The sequence below is a fragment of the Onychostruthus taczanowskii genome, unplaced genomic scaffold, assembly GCF_017590055.1.
Source record: "Onychostruthus taczanowskii isolate IOZ18803 unplaced genomic scaffold, ASM1759005v1 scaffold465, whole genome shotgun sequence".
Classification (NCBI taxonomy): domain Eukaryota; kingdom Metazoa; phylum Chordata; class Aves; order Passeriformes; family Passeridae; genus Onychostruthus; species Onychostruthus taczanowskii.
In genome coordinates this window covers 798-20,109 of record NW_024502181.1, presented here as the reverse complement: position 1 = coordinate 20,109, position 19,312 = coordinate 798, and the positions used below count along the sequence as shown (strand labels likewise).

Below are 19,312 nucleotides of genomic sequence, written 5' to 3'. Positions count from 1 at the left end.
CCTCCTCTTGGATAATGGGGAGACCATTCTGTTCCATGGCACCATCAACCAACCCAGGATCGCTGTCCTGAGGACAAGCCATCTTCCCACTAAAGACTGAGGCAAAGAAGGCTTTAAGCACTTCTGCCTTCTCCTCATCTGCAGTTACTAAGTTCCCTCCCTCATCCAGTAAAGAACAAAGGTTGGTCTTACCCTTCCTTTTACTATGAATATATTTGTAGAAACATTTTTATTGTCCTTTACTGAAGTCGCCATTCTATGTTCAAACTAATCTTTGGCCTCCCTAATTTTTTCCTACATGCTCTAGCATTCCCCTTAAATACTTCCTGAGACACCTGATCCTCCTTCCAAAGATGATACATCCTCCTTTTATTCTTAAGTTCCACCAAAACCTCATTGCCAGTCCAGACTGGGTGTTTGCCTCGAGCCTCATCTTTCAGCACACAGGGACAGTCTGTTCCTGTGCCCTCAAGATCTCTGTTTTGAAGCACATCCACTTTTCCTGAACCCCTTTGCTTTTAAGGACTGCTTCCCAAGGAACTCTGAATAAGCCTCCTAAATAGGCCAAAGTCTGCCCTCTGAAAGTCCAGTATAAAAGTCTTGTTGATGTTCCTTCTGATTTCACTAAATATCAAGAACTCTGTAATTTCAAGATCCCTCTGCCCCAAGTGGCCTCCAACCACCACATCTCCCACCAGCCCATCTCTATTTGCAAACAACAGATCTAACACAGTCCCTCCCCTGGTCGGCCCACCCACCAGCTGTGACAAAAAATTCTAAAATTCTTCTGCCCTTAACAGAGAGACGGAGACAATCTGGTTCCAGCAGGCCAGGTGCTGTAAAAGTTGCCCCAAAATCAAAGAATCCAAAATTCTGCTGATGACACCAACCCTTGAGCCACTTGTTGATGATATAAGCTCACCTATTGATATAATTACCCACCATGAATACCCTTTGTTCCTTTTTGATGTTAGAGGTGGCAATCCCTCTCACAGATGAATCATAATTCGGAGGCTCACGAGGCAGATAATTTTCTTCTAAATCATGTGGCTGTCTCTCCAGATCCAGGGGCTCATACCTGTTCTGAAGTGGCACCTGGCTGGGGAGTGGGGGTCAGGAGGAATTTTTATTATTACCTTCTTGAGTAGATATCTACTCCTACTCCCCTTCATCTACCAGGGGTCCTTCTATTGTCTGAGAGTAGGAAGTGTAAAGACAGTGGGAACCAAGGAGAGCATTGCTGCACTGCCAGACCTCATGGAACAATGGATCCACCGTGACACTGCATGGCCTTGGGGGACCACGGCGCCATTGTCACACTGCGGGGCCCAAGGATCCAAGGGACTTTGGGCCACCAAGGGGTCCACGGAACCAAAGGAACATTGTGACACTGGGAGGCCTCATGGAATCATGGAGACCATTGTGACACTCTGGGGCCTCAAGGAACTGTGGTGACACCAAGCTGGGTGTGAGTGTTGATCTGCTGGAGGGGAGGAGGGCTCTGCACAGGGCCCTGGACAGGCTGGATCCAGGGAACAAATCCAACAAGGTGAGGTTTAACAAGTCCAAGTGCCGGAATCTGCACTTTGGCCACAAACACCCCAGCAGCACCACAGGCTGGGGACAGAGTGGCTGGAGAGCAGCCAGGCAGAAAGGGACCTGCAGGGACTGATGGACACCAGGCTGGACATGAGGCAGCAGTGTGCCCAGGTGGCCAAGAAGGCCAATGGCTCCTGGCCTGGATCAGGAATGGTGTGGCCAGCAGGAGCAGGGCAGGGATTCTTCCCCTGTGCTCAGCACTGGTTGGGCAGCACCTCGAGTGCTGTGTCCAGTTCTGGGCCCCCCAATTTAGGAAGGACATGGAGGGGCTGGAGCATGTCCAGAGAAGGGCAACAAGGCTGGTGAGGGGTCTGGAACACAAGTCCTGTGAGGAGTGGCTGAGGGAGCTGGAGTTGTTTATCCTGGAGAAGAGGAGGCTCAGGGAGACAAGGCAGTCTCAGGGCACAGGTTGGACTTGATGATCTCCAAGGCCTTTTCCAGCCTTTCAGATTCTGGGATTCTCAGAAACCATCCTTGGAGCAGTTGCAGGATGAGCCCTGGGCCTCCTCTTCAGAAGCTGCAGCAGCCCAGGTGCCTCAGCTTCTCCTGCCAGCCCCAAAGCCCATCCTGTCAGTCGTGCAGAGCCTCTGCAGCTCCTCCTCACTGCCCAGAACAGGGAGCCCCACAGGCAGACACAGCAGCCCAGATGTGCCCCCTGGCCTGGGGTGCCTCTGGCAAGGGAGCAGCACCAGGCACTGCAGGAGCCTGCAGACAATTCCTGCAGCACTTGGAGGATGATCCTGCTGCCCCAGGGACGTTCCCATGGTGCCAAGTCAGGAACTGCACTGGGGAGCGGGGCCAGAGAGGAAAGGGCAAACAGGGATGGGCTGTTTGCAGGGCAGGGAACAGGGCTGGGCAAGAGGAAATAATTTGAACTGCTAGGAGTGAAGAAGAAAAGGTGAATCAAAGGAAATGCTGAGGAATTGGATAAAAGAATAAGAAACATTTTATTATTATTATTATACTTGTTGTTGTGTACATGTAAAATGTGTTATAGAGATTTGTTTACTAAATGGTGATTTCTTAATTAGACATTAGTAATAGTGTTTGAGATTCATTGACCAATTAGGTCAATGCTGTATTGGACTATTTGTAAGGGGATAAGTTTCTTAAGAAGTATAGTATCGTATAGTATAGTATAGTATAGTATAGTATAGTATAAGATAATATAATAAAGTGATTGATCAGCATTTTAGAATCATGGAGTCAATGCTAATTCTTACCATACTGGAGGCGACCAACAACAAAGGACATCTCTGAAGAAAACTTTGCTGGGAGATCCTTTAGTTCCTTTGAAGCCACCAAGAGCACAGCTACTCACTGACACAGTCTGTGGCCACAGGGAATGTGGAAAGAAACAAAATGTGAAATGGCAAAAACAATTGCTTTTTATTGTGTACAATCGTATTAAAAAAAAAAAAAATGAAAAAAACCCCACAACCCTACCAACAAGTATTATGAAAGATTACTTTTATTACAATTCATTTTCAGAAATTGGCAACCACTTTAATGTTCCTGAAAGAATCCAGTCATCAGTCTCCTCACTGCAGCCTTCAGCTCCTGGTTCCTCAGGCTGTAGATGAGGGGGTTCAGGGCTGGAGGCACCACCGAGTACAGAACTGACAGGGCCAGATCCAGGGATGGGGAGGAGATGGAGGAGGGCTTCAGGTAGGTAAGTATGCCAGTGCTGAGGAACAGGGAGACCACAGCCAGGTGAGGGAGGCAGGTGGAAAAGGCTTTGTGCCGTCCCTGCTCAGAGGGGATCCTCAGCACAGCCCTGAAGATCTGCACATAGGAGAAAACAATGAACACAAAACAGCCAAATACCAAACAGGCAGTAACAGCAAGAAGCCAAACTTCCCTGAGATAGGATTTGGAGCAGGAGAGCCTGATGATTTGTGGGATTTCACAGAAGAACTGGCCCAGGGCATTGCCATGGCACAGGGGCAGGGAAAATGTATTGGCTGTGTGCATGAGAGCATTGAGAAAGGCACTGGCCCAGGCAGCTGCTGCCATGTGGGCACAAGCTCTGCTGCCCAGGAGGGTCCCGTAGTGCAGGGGTTTGCAGATGGACACGTAGCGGTCGTAGCACATGATGGTCAGGAGGGAAAACTCTCCTGAGATGAAGAAGAGAAAGTATAAGCCCTGTGCAGCACATCCTTTTTAGGAGATATTCCTGGTGTCCCAGAGGTATCCTGCTCCCCAAGGGAGCTGCATCCCATGGTACCAAGTCAGGAACTGCACTGGGGAGTGGGGCCAGAGAGGAAAGGGCAAACAGGGATGGGCTGTTTGCAGGGGAGGGAATATGGGTGAGCAACCAGGAGAAATTTGTACAAGGAAAGAGTAAAGAAAGCAAAAGTGAAACCGGCGTGTGCAGGTGCTGGCCGCAGGCTACGGCGCTGATGATGAGGCCGTTGCCCAGGAGGGCAGCCAGGGAGATGCCCAGCAAGAGGCAGAAGTGCAGGAGCTGCAGCTGCCGCGTGTCTGCCAATGCCAGCAGGAGGAAGTGGCTGATGGAGCTGCTGTTGGACATTTGTGCTCTCTTGGCATGGGGATCTGCAAAAAAAGTAATCATGGAATAGTTGGGTTTGAAGAGGATTATAAATATCCCAGCCCAGCTTGGGGGCACTTTCCCCCCACTGCCTGCCCAGGGCTCTGCTGCCTGGAGCTGTCCCTGCCAGCAGCTGCTTCCCTGTGCCCAGGGCTGGGCCCTGCCAGTGCTGCCAGAGCCCAGCCCAGCCCTGGGGGCTCATCTCTGCCCTGCAGACCCCTCCCAGCTCTGGCACTGCCCAGGGGCAGCTCTGGCTCTGCAAGCTCTGATGGCAACCTCAGAGCAACCTTGAGGAGGCTAGAAAAGTGACATTGATGCTGCCTCTAAGGGAACCTGTGCTGATTTCTGTTACTGCCTGGTTTAATAACATGTAAGAGGAAAGGTTTTTTATTTTTCTCAGCCTGACATGAGAGATGAATATCTATGTGTAATTTCCCATCCAAGCAAGCCAGAGTAGTAGATTTTAAAAGCTGGATTTTTTTTCTTTCATGCAGCCCCTGCCTTGCCATTCTCCCTGTATAATGTACTTGGAAATATTCTGCAGTTAAATATCATGCTGGGAGCAGTCCTGAACAATTATCTGCTTTAACGAGTCCCTTGAGATCTTGGCACTCTCACCCAGTGAGGCTCATTAATACTTTGATATACTCAAATTTTTTAAGGTACTTTGGAATTTCCTTTCTCACACTGGGTCTCTGAGAGATTTTTGTGCCATCCTGGCCTCCAATTCTCTCCTCCAAGGAGTCCATGAGGAGCCTGTATTGGGGACGGACCTCAGTGGGACCCATTAATTCTTTGTGACACTTTGGGTGTATCCTCTGACTTTGACTCCTGAAAAGGTTTGTGCAATCTCCTCTCAGACCCTGAGGTTCAAGGGCTCAGCACCAAATGCACCACAGGGCTCATTAGGATAAAGAAAGTCCTGACAAACCATGACTGCCTTGATTTCCTTCTGCTCTCTTGCAGTTCATCAGGAAGGTTTCTGTAGTGGTTTTGGTTCGCTATTTTGAGATTTCTTGGCCAATGCATCAATTAGTCTGTTGGGTTTAGTGTTGGCTAATTTCCAATCCACTCTCTAGGAGATGCTTATTTATTTACTGCTCTGAGATATGATTAGGAAAAAGGCAAAGTTTATTAAGAGTAACTAAAAGAAAGAGCAGTAAGGATCAGAACAAAACTTTGAGAATACTTCTCCTCTCCCTACAATTTTTTCCTTCTTCCTGACAATGTGAAGAGACTAAACCGAAAATTTTCCATCAATTTACCACCTCTAGAATAGTTTTCTTCAGTACACTTAAGGAGAGGAGTCTCTCTTTCATGCTATGGAAACTTCTCCTCAAAAAAAGTTTTCTTGTGCCTCTCAACTGCCATGAAGAGCAGCTGCCCGGAACATCTGCAATTGTCAAGTCCACACCATTTTTTACAGCTTTCCCACAACGGTGTTTATGGGCCATGCCAACTTATGGGGTATTAGTTTAAAGATGAGGTGTTTAAAAGCAAATGTTCTCTTCATCTGTTTCTGTAATCATCTTCATCTCTGAGAAAAGAGATCTTTTTCTTCTCCCCGTGAGGGCACAGGGTCTCATCACTCTTCTCTCTTTCAATGTTCAAACTTCTCATGGGATCACAGCTACTTCAATATATGCTTATTTTAGCATGAAGGCCTTTGCTGAACAAGTCATCTCCCCATATTTTTCAATGTGTTACAGTGAAAAAGAGAGTCTGATGTATTGACTACATCATAGCTTTACAAGAGGATTTCAGCCCCAAGATCAAGGCATTTCCTCATAGCTCACATCAGAGACTCAACTTCCTCTTCACTGACATCAGTGTCTTCACGTTGCCCCTCTGTGTGCGTGCACTTTGTCCTTTTCTCTCACTGGAGGGAGGATGGAAGCACTGAAAGAGTTAATATCTCAGCCGGGGCCTGCAGATGGTTCCGTGACCCCGGCCGGGCTGGGTCCTTGTGGCCGGAGCTGTTTTCCGATGGAGGTTTCTGCAGTGGCTGCGCTGGGGCTGTGTCAGGATGGGCCGCGCTGGGGCAGGGCCAGGATCTCAGCAGCCAGGCCAGAGCACAGCAGCAGCATGGCTGGGGCCAATGGCTTCTCCTCGCCCTGCCCGCTCAGTAGCGCCCAGGTGTCGGCAAGCGCAGCCATGGCCCGGCCCGGCCTCGGCCCCGCGGCCTCCCCTGCCCTGCCCGGCAGCCGATGGGGCCTGGGGGGCTCCCTGGGAAGGGGCCCGGCCCCACGGCAGGAGCCGCCCGGCCCGGCCTGGCTGAGACGGGGGCTGGGCCAGCCTTGTTACCTCTTTGCCGGCCAGAAGGGAAAGAGACCCTCCCAGGCTTTCTCGTCTTTAACATGTGTCTTCACAGAGGTGTGTACAGTTTCCTTAATGGTTTAATAGATTGTCAATTCTCAAAGCTAATTACTGGTTGTTTTTTTGTCAGACATGGAGGAAACTGCTAGCAGCTTCTCTTAGCACATCACTTCCATGAAGCAAAACCACCACAACAGCAAGAGCACAGACCTCCTTTGTCCATTTGTAGTGCTCATGGGCCCGAGGCCCCCTAACCCCACCTTGGGAGATCTCTAGGCTCTCTCCAAGGTGTTTCCAAATGAAAACATTCAGCTCAGAGTCTAAGAAAATCACCCGAGGACAGGGCCAGCCTGACCTGTCTGTCCTGGCTACTTTTGTCTAGGAGCAATCCTTGGATATACAAAATTTGGGAGACCAGATTCTAATTTCGGCCATGGTCCCTGGACATGAAAGCTGCTTCTTTCCCATAGGAATGAAAGAACAGAGACCCAGTGTTTCAGGGGCAGATGCAAAGAGACCACCAGAAGCCAAGGCCAGCCAGAGTTGGAAGGTTTTCTTCTGAAAGCTCCCCTGGCATATAGGAAAATTTTTAGGGACAGTACCTGTTTTGGCAATGGACATCTGAAAAGAAGGGGAGTTCTTTTCTAAAGCAAGGAAAGCACAGAGCCCCAGTGCTCCAGGAGCTGATGAGCGGCAGCCCTTGACCTCCCTACATCAGCCAGACCTGTCAGGTGGCCCCTGGGAGGCCAAGCCAGCCAGACCTGTTCCATGTTCCCTCGCTTCCATGGGGCCCCACAGTGTCCCAATGGTCCCTTGCTTCCAGGAGGCCCTGAGGTGTCACAATGCCCCCTTGGTGACACGAGGCCCTGAAGGGTCCTAATGGTCTCCATGGTTCCATCAGGCTCCACAGAGCCATAATGGTCTCTGGGTTCCATGAAGCCCCGCTGGGTCACCATGGCCCCTTGGTTCCATGGGCTCCAGTGGTGCCACAAGGATCCCCTTGGTTCCATGAGGTCCCCACAGTGTCCCAGAGATCTCCATGGGAAGGAAAGAACCCAGCCCCAGTGTTGCAGGGGCAGTCACCAGAGGCCAAGTGTCACAGGTTGACCAGCAGTGAGTTTTCTCAGGAATTTATAGCCAAACCAATCAGTGGTCAGATTTGAATATTGACACCTGGAGTAACCACGGAAAACATGGACACCCCTCTGAGAACACAGGGGGTTAAAAGCAGAGAACTCCCAGGGGAACTCTCTCTTTTGTTCTGGTCAGTGAAGGGTTCAGACCTCCCCTGTCCAGCCACAGGCCGGGTGGGGCAGGGGAAGCCATGCGGCCGAGGCTGAGGTAGGCCGGAACCCCGGACAGAGAAGGGGGTGAAGGAAGTGGAACCGGGCAGGGCCCCTGCAGGAACGGAGGGGTGGAGAAGCACTGAGATGTCCTGGGCAGCTCCCCAGAGAGAGCCCAGCCGCAGAGAGAGAGAGCCTGTGCCACCTTCAACTTTGAAATCATGTGCTGGCAGCAGGGCCAGCAGAGGAGAAAGAGAAGGGAGGCAGAAGGTGCCCAACTTGGGTGGGAGTCTTGGGCAGGCTGCTGGGAGATTTCAGCTGTCCTGAGGGCAGCAGAGCCCAAGACTTATCCCTTCCTTAGACAAAGAAAACTTTGTGAAAGCCTAAGGCTTGATCAGAAAGAGGAGGCAGCCTGGGATTTGAGATGTCAGGAGAAGATGGGAAAGAATCCTAGGTGGGAAGAGATGATGGAGTGGCCTTTGGCTGGACTTTTTCTTGTAGAGCGATAGACTGAACCAATTTTCGGGTGGGAGTCTTGGGCAGGCTGCTGGGAGATTTCAGCTGTCCTGAGGGCAGCAGAGCCCAAGACTTATCCCTTCCTTAGACAAAGAAAACTTTGTGAAAGCCTAAGGCTTGATCAGAAAGAGGAGGCAGCCTGGGATTTGAGATGTCAGGAGAAGATGGGAAAGAATCCTAGGTGGGAAGAGATGATGGAGTGGCCTTTGGCTGGACTTTTTCTTGTAGAGCGATAGACTGAACCAATTTTCCTGTAACACAGAGACTGCATTTAGGGGAATGCAGCGTCTTGAGCCAAGAGAGTGACCTATTGCAGTGACACCATGTGAGGAGTGAAGTGAACAGAGAAAGATGATGAGGGTGGTGGTGCCCTCTGGCTTCAGGGAAGAAGAAGATCTCTGTTCTCAAGACCCTCAGGGGGAGGTGAAAATGGGGAGGACTGTTGTCCCAAAATGAGAAAAACTGTCATTCTTTGTTACTTGGCAAAGCATCCTTAAAAGGAACCCTATAAGCAGTTTTGGTCCATGGACAGTGGTGAGAGCATGGAAGGAGGAGGTCACAATGGCAGATTTTCTCTGGGTAGGGCCACGTGTGACATGGAAGCATCAGAAGTTTCGTCTGTGTTTCCTGTGGAAGACTATGGTGCAAGAGAGACTCCTCTCTCCCTTGATGAACTGAGAATTGATTATCTGAGAGGAGGTAACTTGATTGAGAATTCAAGGTTTTGTCTCACTGTGTTTTGGTGGAAATTGGGTGGGGGGAGGAGGAATGTTTTGAAAGGTTTTAGTTTTGAATTTTGTGTGTTTCTTTTATTATCGTGTAGGTTAAGAAAGTTTTTTCCTTCATTTCTAAGCTTGAGCCTGCTCTGCTCTGTTTCTGGTCACATTTCACAGTAGCCATTTGAGAAAAATCTATTTTCATGGGTGCACTGGCATTGCTCCAGTGACAACCCATGACACAGAGAAAGGCCAGAAGGGCAGGGAAGACATCAGGAATTGGTCCCATTTTCTCCTGTCACAGTCGTGACTCAAGGAATAGGATCAAACCTGGAGAGACTCAGGCACATTACTGACCTCCTGCTGACTAAGGAAAGAAAGAGGAATGAAGATAATTTGTCCTTTTTTTTGGATTCTCCAGTTCAGAAAAGACACTGAGGCAACCAAGAAGGTTGGGAAAGGTGGATATACAGGGATTTACAAGGGGAAGCTGGGAGCAGAAGATGTGCCCATACTCATGGTGGATGAAACTCCCTAAGGGAAGGATCCCTTAAGAGAAGGTAGATCCAAACTCTTGGAGATACTAAAACTTTGACTGGAAATTGGGTGACCTGAACTGCTTGGCCCTGTTTGGAACAGGTTTTTGGACTGGTTACTTCAAAAGAGGATATCCAATCTAAATTATTCTGAAGTTTTATGTGAAGGGTTCCATCTGAACTGGGTCACCAAAATCTTCATCCAGCACCAGTGGATGCAGAATTTTGGGTATAAAATCCAGTGGCTTCAATGAATATTCCTCAGTTTCTTAGAACTTTAAATATTTACCTCAAACAGAAGAAAGGCACCAAAGTAGATACCAAAATGTTAGAAAAAAAATTAGTAATTCCCTGGTTTTTTGTTTCTCCAGTCTCCATACTTTCTCTCTACTATCCTTCATTTTCCTAAGAATTTCTCATCACCCTCTGTCTCCTTTTTCTATCCAATACACCTTTAAACTTTAAAGGCTTTACACAGCAGCATTTAAAGTCTCCCTGTCCTGGTGTTAACACATATTTTGGGTTTGGGTGTCCCAGGACATGCACTCCTGAAGATTAAAAATTACTTTGTGCTGTTCCTGTTGTCTCCTGAAATGATTTCACTCCAGACATACCTGGAACAGTTCATGTAAAAACATTTATTATCCATTTACCACTGTCACTCTGCTCTTGACACGACTCTTCATCCTTATGGATGGAGAAAATGTGCTCTCTCTGAAGGGATGGAAGGGAACAAAAACTCTGCTCTAAAAGTCCAACTAGAATGTGCATATGAGGAGGAAAAAATGCCTTAAATATGTTTTTTATCTGTCTAAGCTTAGCCAAACCTGGTGTCTTTTCCCAACCAGTCATTTCAATCCATGAAGACATAACAGAAGAATACTGACGTCATTTTCTCTACTGTTGAATATGTTGATATTTTTATTTAGCCTTACCAGATAAAGAAGAGTCATTAATTAAATTCTTCCTGTGGAGAAACTGAGGTACAGGAGAAGACTGGGATTCATCTACATAATTTGGGGTGTCTGCAATTTATTCATCTTAATTTAATTTTCATCAATCAAAGGCAATCCAATCAAGAAACTGAATAGAGTTTAGGGTGTGAATCACCTGACAAAGTGCACACCTGGTTTAGGGTGAAATAAATCACAGAATGGGTTGGCTTGGAAAAAACCTTCAAGCTCATCCAGTTCTCTACAGCCTGAGGGTGATTCATCTGCCTTGGCACTCAATTTATTGAAACTTTAGTCAACCAATCCATGCATTTACATATTGCTGGTCAACAGACGGGGAGCCAAGAGGAGCCCCATTCCCTCCTACAGCCATTAGACACTTTGAGACACCTAAAACAGGTCCAGGAACCAAAGGCCAGGCCAACGTGGTGACTCCACACATCACTTCTGCAGCCGGGGTGGAGGGACCTGGGAGATCACCAAATCATGGAATTACAGAATTGCATATGTTGGAAATGTGCTCTAAGTTCATCCAGCCCAACTGTCAAGACCATTAAACCCTGTCCTCATTCACACCCCCTCTGAACATTTCCAGGGATGGTGACTCTATCTTAGCCAGACCTGGTATCTTTTCCCAACCAGTCATTTCAATTAATGAAGACATAACAGAGGAATATTGACCTAACTTTCTCTACTGTTGAATATATGGATATTTTTATTTAGCCTTACAAGATAAAAAAGTGGCATTAATTAAATTCTTCCTGTGGAGAAACTGAGGCACAGGAAAAGACTGGGATTCATCTGCATAATTTGGGGTGTCTGTAATTTATTAATCTCAATTTGATTATTGTCAATTGAAGGCAATCCAGTCAACAAACTGAATAGAGTGTGAATCACCTGACAAAATGCATGCCTGGTTTAGGGTGAAATAAATCACAGAATGGTTTGGGTTGGAAAAAACCTTCAAGATCATCCAGTTCTCTACAGCCTGAGGGTGATTCAGCTGCCTTGGCACTGAATTTATTGAAACTTCAGTCAACCAATCCACGCATTTACATATTGCTGGTCAATAGGACAGGGAGCCAAGAGGAGCCCTATTCCCTCCTACAGCCATTAGACACTTTGAGACACCTAAAACAGGTCCAGGAACCAAAGGCCAGGCCAATGTGGTGACTCCACACATCACTTCTACAGCCGGGGTGGAGGGACCAACCACTGAAAGGAGGCTGAGTGAGGTGAGGGTTGGTTTGTTCTCCCAGGAAAGAATAGCACAAGGGGAAAGGGCCCCAAGCTGTGACAGAGCAGGTCCAGGTTGGATATTATGAAAAATTTATTCACTGAAAGGATGGATAAGCATTGGAATGAACTGCCCAGGGAAATGGTGGGGATATCATCCCTCTAGTGCTCAAAAATGAGTAGACATTGCACTTGGTTTGGTCAATGTGGTGGTATTCAGTCAAAAATTTGACCTGATGATCTTGAAGGTCATTTCCAACCTGAAGGATTCCATGAAAGCAGAACTGCTCCAAAGCCTCCAGCTCCCTGGCAGGCTGTGGCTCTGTGTGTGGCTGTCTGGGCTGCGAGCACAAGGCGTTGTATGCCTGTTTATTTGTATTATTTATTTTTAAAATTATTTCTGTGTCCAGCATCTGGAAACACGCCATAAACAAAACACAGCAGAGTCTTAAATTTTGCTGCTATTCACAGGCAAATGTCCCTCTGCCCTCCCTGCACTGTCACAACAAAGCTCTGTAAATAACATCCCCAACCTGCTGTCAGTGCCAAAAGACATTGCAGAGCAAATGCAGCCTCCTTCCATCTTCTGGAGGAGAATTGGCAGGAGTCACCAACACCAAAAATGCAGCTCTGCACCTCCAGGAGAAACTGCCTAATGAGGAGAGTGGAGCACAGGAAGAGCAGATCCTCTTATATTTGGGGGTTGCCATGTGACCTCTAAAGACAATTCTATGTGCAGCTGTCTTCCAAATGGCTTTGAGCAAGGCTCCAAGAGGGAATTTTTTACATGCACCACAAAATATAAATCCACACACTGGATCAGGCTGGGTTCCAGGTTCAGCCTAAAGTCCAGACTCTTCCACTCTGCACCAGCACTGAAGATTAGGGAGAGATGCCTCTGCTTGCATTAATGTGCCAAGGAGATAATCTACCAAAGTCAACAACAGGGATTTTATTTACCAATAAATGTGGGGTAGAGAAATTGAAACAGAAAGGAAAAAGGAGAATGAGAAGGAAAGGGGGGAAAAAGGGAGGGTGGGGGCAAGATCAAACAGTGGACAGTCCAGGACACTTTTCTCCAGCAATGTCCCACCGGTCCTGCCTCGCCCTGTGCTTCTCTGCACTGGGGTCCCGGTGGTTCTTGTGGAGGTGAGGACCCCGGGTCGTTCATCCAGGGTTAACACCTTTCTCCACTCTATTTTAAGGGCACCCAGGGAGGCACTTTCCTACTTGCCCTGTGAAAGGAGAATGGGTTTGCCTTCATTTACCTGCAATGCTGAGGGTCAAGGAGCATTTCTCAGCTCCTAAACACCCCCTCCCTGGGGGCAGGGTGGGGATGCACCCCCACAATGCAGCCCGGGCCCAAACCCACCGGGCTGTCTTGGCCATGGAGCGCCGTGGCCGTGGGGCCGGGGGCTGCGGGACGGCTGCGCTGCCAGCGGGGCCAGCAGGAACCCTGCGTGCCAGGGGCTGGGCAGGCACCGGGCAAGCTCCTGCCGGTGGCTCATGGCCACAGGGCTTTTCCTGGGGAGGGGCGGCCTGGGCACGGCCAGCCTCCATGCCTGCTGCGTCCGCCTCGTCCATGGCATGGGCAGGTGAGGCACAAACCTCAAACCCCTCTGCCTCTTCGGGCAGTGCCAAGGGGAAGAGGCTCGCTGTGCCCCTGGTCACTGAGGTCACTGTCTGGAGGAGTAGGTGCTGCCTCTAACTCTTCGTCTTGTGGCGGGAGTGACAATGGGCTCTCTATCTCTCTGTCCCTCTCTCCCACTGCTTCTTCCTGCTCCCACTTCTCCACGAGCTCATTCAGCAGAGTTTCCAGGGGTGGCAAGTCCTCAGAGTCAGAGGCCAAGTCTGCCAACAGCTCAGGAGACAAAACCTCTGAGTAGTTTTTTGTCTCCGCTGTGGCCTCTTTGGTCACACAGCAAGCACTGTGTGGCACCAAGGGGTCTGCAGCTGGTTCCAGAGTGTCACTTGACGGATCCCTGAGGTCACAGCTGGATGTCATAGGACTTTCTTCACTGCTCATAGAGGAGATGATGTCTCCAAAGAGCTCTGCATACATTTTCTCTTCCTCCCGCTTCTCCAGCTCCTCTCTCTTTTTGTGCATAATTTGCAGCAAATCATCAGGCCCCATGCACAGCTGCTTGTGAAGGGCAGCATGCTTTGCTGGCTGACAAGTTGCCCTTTCCTCACAGGGGCCTCCGGAGAAAGGAGAAGCTGAGAAGCCTGAGCTTTCCTCAGGCTCTGATGTGAGGAAGAGCTGGCTGTGGCCCTCATCCCAGAGATCTCCAGCCAGGGCAGAAGCTTCTGCCTCTACCTCGTTCTCCTTCAAGAACAGGGCAAGCCACAGACTCTGCAGGTCTCAGTCCCACTCTCCTGCAGCCTGTGCTTCTGGGAGCTCTTCCTCCTCCTGCTTTTCCTCCAGCTCCTTTACAGGAATCTCCCAGGGCTGCGAGTTTCCAGAGACAGAGCTCTGTTCTGCCAACTGGGCATGGGACTGGAGCTCAGAGCACTTTGCTGTCTCTTCTGTGCAGCCTTTGGTTGAGCTGGAAGCACTGGGCAGCTCCTGGGGCTCTGCATCCACATCTTGGTGGGTGCTTGACTGTTTGTGAGTGCAGGTGGACATGATGGACCTGTTTGCTGACAGGTGTGGGCTAAGGCCTCCAAAAAAGTGTCTGTAGGTGCTGCCACCATGCCCTTCCTGCACCTCCAGGACCCCCTCTTTCGCAGAGCCTGCTGACCCCTGCCAGAGCCCTTCCATTCTGCTCTCCTGGGAGTGGCTACTCCAGGGTTTGGCAGCCCCAAGGGTCATGACATGAACCCGTGTCACAATGGCCTCTGGGCACAATGTCACGATGGGTCACAAAGGCCTGGTGGGCATGGCCTCCTTTCTCCCAGAGGCCGGGAATCCATGCTGATTCCCCTGGACATAAAGGCCTTTTTAATTCCTTTTCCCCTCAACTTTGCCTGCTCTTGTTCCTCTCTCAATGTTCTGCAGCTCTCTCTTGTCCCACCTTGTGTTCCTTCCCTGAATATCCCCAAGGAACCCCTGTGCCAAAGTGCCGAAGGGCTTTTCCCACTCAGCCCACCATAGGTCCCAGCCCTGAGCCCTGACCTCCTGTAGAAAGATGATCAGGAAGGCAAAAGTTCAATTTGTACTTAATCTGGCGACTACTATGTAATGCTATAGAAAGTGTGTTGTTAAAAAAATATTAATAACGAAGGAGGGTCAAGGAAAATGTCCATTTTTTATTTCATTGGGAGGGTGGGGGAGCGTGGAATTGTGTTCAGGAATATGCCATGGGCATCCTGGTATTCTGTGGGCAGTAGAACCAAGGCTCTGATTGTCCCTCTGTGCTGGGCACTGGTGAGGTCACACCTCATATCCTCTGCCCAGTTTTGAGTCCCTTTACCCTGTGCCTACATTTAATAAACATTACCATCTCCTTGGGTGGAAATACAGTTATCTCTTTTGTGTTTGTCATAATTATGTGACATATTGCAGATTAGAGGTAAGGGTACAATTAATTGATAGGTTTTTTTCATTTATGTGTCAGAAATACTGCAATTATATACCATTTCATGTACTGAGTTCAATGTAGGTGGTTTACGTTTTGGATGGATATAATTTGTTTTATCTTCTGACAGGGTATACAGGATGATTATAAGCAGTGAACACAATGAAGCCTATACTAACAAAACTACAATTGGATTCAACATTAAATTCAAAATTCCAGTTGCTCTGCATGGCCATCCAAAAATAGTTTTCCACCAGCAACGTTTTCTATCTTTCTTCCCTCTTTCCAGGAGATGGAGTATCTTCTCTGCCTGACGATGGGTGGCAATGCGGGTTCTTTGTCTGTTGTGCTGTTGTCCATTTCAGCATGGACTCAGATCATCATATTGCAACAGTTCCTTGCCAATGCCAGATTCACTCCAGCAGTGACAGGCAATGAAACTTGACAGAGTGTGCAGTTGGATGTAGCAATTGGTGAGTTGTGAGGGAGCTGAATGGTTAAAGCTGCATCCCATCATTTTGCTAAAACTACAGATATAGCTATTAGAGCGATCAAATGTCTCTCGGGTGGTGTTTTCAGTGAACACAGAATCACACCGAGTTCTCAAACAGATACATCCATTTCCAACATATGCAAGTGCCCTGGATTAGGGCAAATCTGGGAGAAAACCTCCAAAGGGCCCCCACCCCAGGAAAGCAAACCCACACAGCCCCTTCCCCCCACCTGTTCGGGGAGGATTCCTGGGAGAAAAGTGGAAAGAACATCTTTATTTAACAGGGAAAGCACCCCCAGCACACAAAATGAACAACACCAGATGACAACACTTTCACTGATCTGAAAAGGATGACGAATTCAGAAAGTTTTTCCTGGGAGTGGTCGCTCTGTTGTCGCTCTCTCCGGCGCTGGGGATAGCTGCTGCAGCCACAAGATGCAAACTCTCGGTGTTTCCCAGGTCCCAGTCTGGAGCAGGTTTGGATAGTTTCAAAAAGGGAAGGGAAAAAACAGACCAGGGAAAAATCTGGACCCCTTAGCTAAACTACCTAACAGAAGCAAGCAGCAAAAGCAGAGCAGGAGCAAAGCAGGAACGAAGCAGGAGCAAGAGCAAAGCAAGCAGCAAAAAGCAAAGCCAAAAGCAAAAGCCGCACTATGTACTGTCCCATTTCTGTGTCCCGCCAGCCATGGGGGAGCAGGCTGATAACAAACCAGAACAAATCTTGCTCTACAGAGCCAGTCATGAAGACACAGTACATAACATCCAGCAGTAACAGAACACATGATTGGGGATACAAGCATTATAACTTCACTCTAGGACAAGGAGTATGGGCACATCTTCTACTCCCAGCTTCCCCTTGTCAATCCTTGTATATTCAACTTTCCCAACCTTCTTGGTTGACTCAGTGTCTTTTTTGAACTGGAGAACCCAAAAAAAAAGGACAAATTATCCTCATTTCTCTTTCTTTCCTTAGGCAGCAGGAGGTCAGTAACGTGCCTGAGCTGTTCCAGGTTTAATCCTATTCCCTGAGTCACGACTGTGACAGGAGAAAATGTGACCAATTCCTGGTGTCTTCCCTGCCCTTCTGGCCTTCCTCTGTGTCATGGGTTGGTGCTGGAACAATGCCAGTGCACCGATGAAAACAGAATTTTCTCAAATGGCTACTGTGAGATGTGACCAGAAACAGAGCAGAGCAGGCTCAAGCTTAGAAATAAAGGAAAAAAACTTGATTAACCTACGACTGTAATAAAAGAAACACACAAACTTCAAAATTAAAACCTTCCAAAACATTCCTCCTCCCCCCACCCAATTTCCACCAAAGCACAGTGAGAAAAAACCTTGGATTCTCAGTTGCCACCTCTCATATAATCAATTCTCAGTTCATCAAGGGAGAGAGGAGTCTTTCTTGCACCATAGTCTTCTACAGGAAACACAGATGAAACCTCTGATGCTTCCATGTCACACACGGCACTGCCCACAGAAAATCTGCCATTGTGACCTCCTCCTTCCAGGCTCTCACCACCGTCCATAGATCAAAACTGCTTATAGGGTTCCTTTTATAAGGATGCTTTCCCAAGTACCAAAGAATGACAGTTTTGGGACAACAGTCCCCCCCATTTTCACCTTTCCTGGGGCCGATGGTCTTGAGAACAGAGATCTTCTTCTTCCCTGAAGCCAGACGGCACTACCACACCCTCCTCATCTTTCTCTGTTCACTTCACTCCAGCACTGGCAATCACTGCAATTGCTCACTTTCTTGGCTCAAGCCATTGCATCCCCCTAAACGCAGTCTTGTGTTACAGGAAATTTGGTTCTGCCTATGGCTATACAAGAAAAAGGCCACTCCATCATCTCCTCCCCCCTAGGATTCTTTCCCATCTTCTCCTGACATCTCACATCCCAGGCTGTCCCTCTTCTCTTTCAGATCAAGGATTAGTATTTTGGAAAGTTTTCTTTGTCTAAGAAAGGCTTAAAGTCTCAGGCTCTGCTGTCCTCAGGATGGCTGAAATCTCCCAGCAGCCTGCCCAGGACTCCCACAGCTGGGCACCTTCCATCTCCCTTCTCTTTCTCCTCTGCCGGCCCTGCTGCCATCGCATGATATCAAATTTCAAGGTGGCACAGGCTCTCTCTCTCTGGGGCTGGGCTCTCTCTAGGGGTGCTGCCCAGGACATCTCAGTGCTTCTCCACCCCTCTGTTCCTGCAGGGGCTGTCCCTGGCTCCACTCCCTTCACGCCCTTCTCTGTTCTGACCTACCTCAGCCTTGGCCACATGGCTTCCCCTGCCCCACCTGGCCTGTGGCTGGGCAGGGGAGGTCTGAACCCTTCACTGACCGGAACAAAAGAGAGAGTTCCCCTGGGAGTTCTCTGCTTTTAACCCCCTGTGTTCTCAGAGGGGTATCCATGTCTTCCGTGGTTACTCCAGGTGTCAATATTCAAATCTGACCACTGATTGCTTTGACTAAAAATTCCCAAGAAAACTCACTTCCTGGTCAACCCATGACACTTGGCCTCTGGTGACTGCCCCTGCAACACTGGGGCTGGGTTCTTTCCTGCCCATGGAGATCACTGGGACACTGTGGGAACCTCATGGAACCAAGGGGATCATTGTGGCACCACTGGAGCCCATGGAACCAAGGGGCCATGGTGACACAGCGGGGCTTCATGGAACCCAGAGACCATTATGGCTCTGTGGGGCCTGATGGAACCATGGAGACCATTAGGACCCTTCAGGGCCTCATGTCACCAAGGGGGCATTATGACACCTCAGGCCCTCATGGAAGCAAGGGACCATTGGGACACTGTGGGGCCCCATGGAACTGAGGGAACATGGAACAGGTCTGGCTGGCTTGGCCTCCCAGGGGCCACCTGACAGGTTGGGTTGATTTTGGGATGTCAAGGGCTGCCTCTCATCTGCTCCTGGAACACAGGGGCTCCGAGCTTTCCTTGCTATGGAAAAGAAACATCAGTCTTTTCAGGTGCTCACTGACAAAATTGGAACACTCCATAAAAAATTTCCTCTCTGCAAGGGTATCTCCCAGAAAAAATCCTGCCAGCTCAAGCTGGCCGTAGCCTCTGGTGGCCATCTTTCATCTGCCCCTGAAACACTGAGGATCTGTTCCTTCATTCCTATGGAAAAGACTGGCTTTCATGTCCAAGGGCCATGGCCAAAATTAGAATTTGGTCTCCCAAATTCCATACATCCAAGGATTGCTCCCAGACAAAAGTAGCCAGGACAGACAGGTCAGGTTGGCCCTGTCCTCTGGTGATTTTCTTAGACTCTGAGCTGAATGTTTTTGTTTGGAAACACCTTGGAGAGTACCCAGAGATCTGCCAAGGAGGGATTTTGAGGCTTCGGGAGCATGAGAACTACACGTGGACAAAGGAGCTCTGTGCTCAGTGCTGTTGTCAGGGTTTTGCACCATGGAACTGACGTCCTAAGAGAAGCTGCTAGCAGTTTCCTCTGTGTCTGACAAAAAATTAACCAGTAATTAGCTTTGAGAATTGACAATCTGTTACACCACTAAGGAAACTGTACACGCCTCTGAGAAGACACATGTTAAAGATGAGAAAGCCTGGCAGGGTCTCTTTCCCTTCTG

General features: G+C 48.8%; 1 pseudogene; it reads right to left on the bottom strand.

Moving 5' to 3' along the window:
* Positions 1-3,105: 3,105 nt before the first annotated feature.
* Positions 3,106-4,147, bottom strand: LOC121341320 (annotated as a pseudogene).
* Positions 4,148-19,312: the final 15,165 nt, after the last annotated feature.